This window comes from Ostrinia nubilalis, chromosome 4, assembly GCF_963855985.1.
Source record: "Ostrinia nubilalis chromosome 4, ilOstNubi1.1, whole genome shotgun sequence".
Taxonomy (NCBI): Eukaryota; Metazoa; Arthropoda; class Insecta; order Lepidoptera; family Crambidae; genus Ostrinia; species Ostrinia nubilalis.
This window is the reverse complement of record NC_087091.1, coordinates 635,605-641,604: the sequence shown is the minus strand read 5'-3', so window position 1 is coordinate 641,604 and position 6,000 is coordinate 635,605. Positions and strand designations below refer to the sequence as shown.

General features: G+C 36.6%; 1 long non-coding RNA gene across 1 annotated transcript in view; it reads right to left on the bottom strand.

The window, feature by feature from the left end:
- Positions 1-3,644: 3,644 nt before the first annotated feature.
- LOC135088472 (uncharacterized) overlaps positions 3,645-6,000 on the bottom strand; it is an 80,925-nt gene continuing 78,569 nt past the window's right edge. Inside the window, exon 3 of the long non-coding RNA XR_010261044.1 lies at positions 3,645-5,330. This is a non-coding gene — a long non-coding RNA (uncharacterized LOC135088472). The remainder of the gene's footprint in view (positions 5,331-6,000) is intronic.

The following is a 6,000-nucleotide window of genomic DNA, read 5'->3' as shown; positions in this document are numbered from 1 at the left end:
TTGAAAATGCTTTTAGGCAAGCTCTACATTTTTTGTTATTTAGAATTTTAGGGCAATAATGCATAAGTAGTAGTTAGTTATTGTGTATTTGTCTTTGTCCTTAGCCTAATCTTTAATCGCTTCGATATTACTTTTCTGTCTTAAAGTAAATCGTTGTAAATTTGTTCACTGCAGTGTAAGGGTGCTAATAAATAAAACAACAATGCAATAAGTAGTAGTTTACTCTAGTAAGTGTTCGCATTTTCCTACAGTTCTAATTTCCAAGTCTGCTAATTTGCATAATGATATTCTCTGAGCGTTCATTTGTTTCATAATCATTCGGGTACATCACTTAACTCATATTCTGTATTTATTGCTAGTTCAATAACTATTTTACATTTCAATCGATTCTTTAATGAAGTTTAATACAATTCTCCTGGTTATTTCAAATTAGGATAAAAACTTGTATCTTTGTTTTGGTTGTTACGAACGAATCAAATATTCAATTAGAGGTGACGTTTAGCTTTTTTATTTTATAATAGAGTCGCGATTCTAAATTGTTTTATGGACATCATACAGTTTATGGTAATTTATTGTTTCGTAATTATTTAACATCCTATTTATCTATTAAGGAAACTAAAAATACTGTTAAAAAGCAATAAACAAAAGAAAACTGTTTCAGACAATAAAAGGTAGAGTTTTATCAATAGTTGTTATCTTCAACAGAACACCTCAACAAGTCTTGATCCTTGACGGTTCGGTTTAACAGACATGAATGACATAACCGAGTTCGCAAAAAGTGATAATTACACGTCGCGGTGCGACCGATGGCCAATCGTACAGGGACCTCAGACGAGGCGCGGGGGGGCGGTAGGCGGTGCCGCGCGTGCGCGCCGTTGCCAAGGCGACGGCACGTACGCGCGCGCCTGTGTGCGTGTACAGTTGGATAAGGAAATTGATTTTTGTTTTGGATGGAAATTTTGCGGTGAGTCGAAGGCATTCTGTTTGATACTGTTGTTTGAATCTTCAAATGTTTCAGTGATGAGAATCTATGATAACAATTGTTTGATAGCATGAAAAAAAGCTTTTTGAACTACTTATTTGAAGTTAACATAAATAAAATAATGTCTGACGTCGAGTTAAAGTTGTCTTGTCTCAATTATTGCATTGCATAACTATCATCAATTTTCTGAATGTTATTTTTTTGATGCGTACCTATATTTTCAATTTTTTTTTCTTCATTATAGGTTATCTGCGAAATTCAGCAACAAAGAACACAATGGGAGTTGAACCCACAGCAAATTAACAATATACTCTACTAAAGCGAACTGAGATAAAATATTGTTCTGTAGTGCCTACAAGCTATGTCCATTTCCTTAATCTTTCATGAGAAGCAGACTACTAGCAAAAGGCACTCTAGCACTTTCTTTATAATTTCTACTAATTCTCATTTTCTGTTCTTAATTTTGATATTGCTTCAAAATGTATTTCATCATAACTTACGTACTGTCAACGTTTGGGTTTTCCACTTATTTACGTACTCAGGAGAAAGTATTTCATTCTGCTTTGCTTACCTCTTTGTTCCCTGTAGAGTTTTTCTTCACAAGTTGTTATTTCTTAGTGTCAATAAACCGTTAAAAATGCCGGTAGCAAACTGTGACGTCACACTTCCTACATTAATATTGCGACCGCACTGTACCGGCACGTACTCCTGTGTATCGCATACGGCGCACACCGGCGCGCCGCTGTGTGGGTGTCACGTCGCACGCACACAGCCGCGCGACCCGCCCAGCTCTCCACACTGTAGGTACTTTTATATACACTCGCCAGTCTCTAAAACCCCTTGGAGACCTGAAAAGGAACCTTACAAGGGCGTCATTTCTTTGAACGCAAACCTTTCGCTGTAAAACGTCTCTCGAACCGTTATAAAGGGATGGATTGATACGAGTTAGTGGTCCAGCCTTTGTACTTTGCATCCCAAGACGGCCGTAATCGTAAACCTGATAAAAAATCCATATTCCCTCAAAGGTGCTTCGGGCTGAGTGCACTATAAACGAGCATTGGGATAGACTTAGTAATGCACGAAGTACTTGCTTGTCTTGAATAGTGTATTTCTTGGCAGTCAAGGTTGAATACTTGGTTCAAAGCTAGATACGGACTGGAAGCCAGTTGAGTAATAGATAAGGTTGTATCTTGAGCTGTGCTGTATAAATGATACTGCTGAGGCTAATAAGTTTGAGTGAAGGGTAAATAAAACATTGTGTACTTTACTCACGTAATCTTTTTTAAATTGACGAATAAAACCAAGATTTTTCCAAATATACTTTTTTCACCTTCCTTCTCGTATTATTATTTTAACTTTATTGTTTACGCACTCTACATTGAACCATAATTATTTTTCTCGACAAAATTTTAGCAAACACATGGTTTCAACAATCTACAGTGTCTTTAAACAATTTAGATATGTACAATGATTATGCTAGATAAAGTTTAAAACAGAATATTTATGAATGGAATTCACAAAATGCCTCAGTCATGGATATTTAGCTCTGCAGACAGCCTCCGGAGCGCGACGGCGCGCCCGCGGCAGCGCCAACGCGTTTCCACCGCGCTCATCACCAAAAAACCTCGTTTCTTCACAAAAAAATCGATCCAGAAGCCAAATAAGAGGCATTGCGAAGGTCACGGCCCCATCGATCCGCTAGAAAGTGAGACCAACTGCCACTACTAACACCGTCCCACCGGCTATGCAGTCTGAATTAATCGTGCATATATTTGAATACATTCCGTGCGGCGCAGCGCTCGGTGTCGTCGCCCTTAAGTTTTAGCGATTTTGTTGTGTCGACTGTACTTTTTGGGTGTCTGTTCTAGTAAGGAGGTTTGGGAAAGGAGAGTTAGGGTCAGATTGTACAGGTGACAGCAACACTCGTCGCGACACTTCGTACAACTCGCCATGATCGATTGCTCTATGCTTTGTGCCAAGACTCTGTCAGAAAGGGCTAGTTTAAGTTGGTGTTTGCTGGCTTACAGGTAAAATTAAGTTCACTGAAGAAAAATTTACTTACATTTACTAGTTTAAATCATTTAAGCAAAAAAAAAAACAAGATTTCATATCTCTAACGTGAGAATGTAATAAATTGTTTTAGGTAATAGCGTATGTCCTTGTCTTTCTAAGATCCATATTTACATGAAAACTTATTAAAACTGAGAGAGATGAGTACTTCGCATAAATAACAATAGTAAATGATATGGACTAGGTAAACACACGAAAAACAAATTATCTAAAGTTTGCGAATAGTACGAGTAATGACGTCAAACCATTTTTCATAACCTTTCCACATTTTTGTTTGGGATAGGTTACAATGAAGTGTTTTTGCGCGTTGTTTGTGCAGAATTAATTTGCGTCACATTAGCCTAATAGGAAACCGGTCAAGTGTCATGAACTCAAAAACGAAATGTTAAAATACCTACCTAGTAAGCATGACAATGGATATGAAATGTTTTTCAGGAGGTATTTATCGTATTTGTTTCAGTAGTTTCAATGGGTTTGGTTTTACGATTTTTTCGTTGCTGTCAAGTGTGTCAGGTCAGGTAATTTTCAGAAGTTAAAGAACTTTTCATAAATTTTCATAAATTTTATTAACAACTAATGTTACATAGGCACTTACAGGGCAGAATGTACCATCCTAGACTGCATCTCACTTAACACCAGGTGCGATTGAGGTCTAATACCTGCATTGTTATCCATAAAAAAATAGAAAAAAGTAGGATAAGTTTTGTTGTTACAATTTTCAGATAGGTAGGCCTTCGGTTTACACAGTTTGATTATAATGACGTTGGCAGCCCAAAAATATTTTTTCAAATAAAGTCTTGTAGAAACCAATATCTCATGTCACTTGAATCTTAAAATTATGTCATCCCATTGAGAATTAAGACATGTTATTTATACCTACAAACACAAATTATACGTAACAAGTTTTTGCAATCCAGACATGGCATCCTCGTAAGTAAATATCAGTTATTTCCTAGGCGCTTTAAATGGCCATAGAGCCGTTATAGGACTTCACGTTTCATTGGTCACCACACTACGATTGAAACGACTTTATTGCATTAATTGGGTGTTAGTAAAAAGTATTCGTGGCCAAAGACTAAATAAAACAGCAAGCATAATGTTGCTGCTTTGCTTTTGGGCTCAGTATGTGGTGGAATTACAATCTGCTGGATAAATTTCCTGAAAATGAACTGGTAATTATTAAAAAATACAGCTACCAACATCTAAACGAAGGATCATGTAAGAACATGGATGGTTTGTTGTTACTTAGATTTGTATTATCGATACTCAACTTGTGGAAATCAATATTAACTAACTCCATTGCAAAAATCTATCTGTATTGGAGTAATACAAAACATAACATAACCAACCAGTCATCAAGGATGATGACATCGCGAGGCGAAGACAATAAGTTCTTTTTCTGAATAGGTACTCGTATGCATGATTTGTATTTGCTTAGAATGAAATGGCTCTACTTTTTGAGCTGTGTGTATAGTATTTATGCAATTGCGGCGCAACGGAATTGCAGCTAAATTAACTAATTGCATTAATTCGCAACCTGTGTCAGGACTTCGGTTTCTAAGCTGGCGAAATTTTTAATTTATTTCCTGAAAAAATGTAGCCTTGTTTGTAAGCGGCCATGATGTACAAAAAGTCTGAATAAAAATACTTTTTTTAATATGCTTTCATAAGGTTTATTTAACTTCTCACTAAGGACTCTAAAATTCCTCTTAGTAGGATGATTAACAAGATCTAGATTATATTTCGGTCACGGAGTATCTTGGCTAATTTGTTTAGTCTAGACGCAAATTTGACTCAAGTATAGGCTTGTTTAATGTCTTTTACAAGACACTTAAATTAATTCTGTTCATTTTGAGGATCAACTTAGTATAAATAACAAATATTGAATGAAGTATTTATTATGTCTCAAGTGGTACAAAAGAACTGTTAAAAGAAGAAGGCACAGACAGCGGCTAGTGACTGTATTGGAGAAAGCTATTGCAAGTGACAGTGGAATGACCTAAACTCCTTATGTATGCTAAGGATGTTGTACGAGTAACAAATTCTTTATTAGAATACAGTATACTTATAAACATGTTCTAAATATAGATGTCCTTTCAGGACAATTATAGGTTGATGAGAAATGCGAGTACCTATTGATAATCAAAACTTGGCAATCAGTTCACAACTACACATTCGACTCCTTAAAATCGCTGGCAGCTGAAGAAACAACTCGAGGATCGCGTTCGTTCTGCATTCCCAATGCTGTCACGTTGGCTAACGATGATGAGTCCCGGTCCTGTAAACAAGAAAGGCTTTTAATATCGCAGACAATCAGGCTATCGTGCGTGAAAGCCGATAGTACAAGCAGCCGATTACTATTCCGCGCCCGTCAACGCGCAGATGTGTCGCTGTTACCGAACGGTGCGAGTGTTTGGTGAAAGAACGTGCGTGTGAAATCCGTGTTTATTAAAAAACTAGGAACAGACCGCTGCTTCGTCTGAGATGTCGTATTTTTGTAGATTCTTCTGTACATGTACCTTGTATGGTTAAACTGATAAGGTTTTCCAGTTCAAAATAGAAATTGGTAGTCAGCAGTTACTTAATACCGGGTCAAATTCTCTCTTTGTACCTACGCGTTAAGTGATACAAAAAATTTAGATACGTTTTCAGGACCAGAAAGAGATATTTATTCCTAAATATTATTATCATCATGACCAGATATAATATCTTTCTATGACGATTTAACTTTCTATGGTTATTGTTTCATTTATAGAAACTCAAAGTCCTTTAGTTTCGGAGTATTTGAGTAGTTAACAATCTCACCATTTGCGCAATCTAGAAGATTGAAGAGCTATCGTCGGATATTGCATTCTCACACAGCCGCGTCTGGCGAAATGAACAAAACAATAAATGGCGGGCTTGTGATAGTGACACTCGTTATGTCATCTCATTTTCTTTATTTGGAG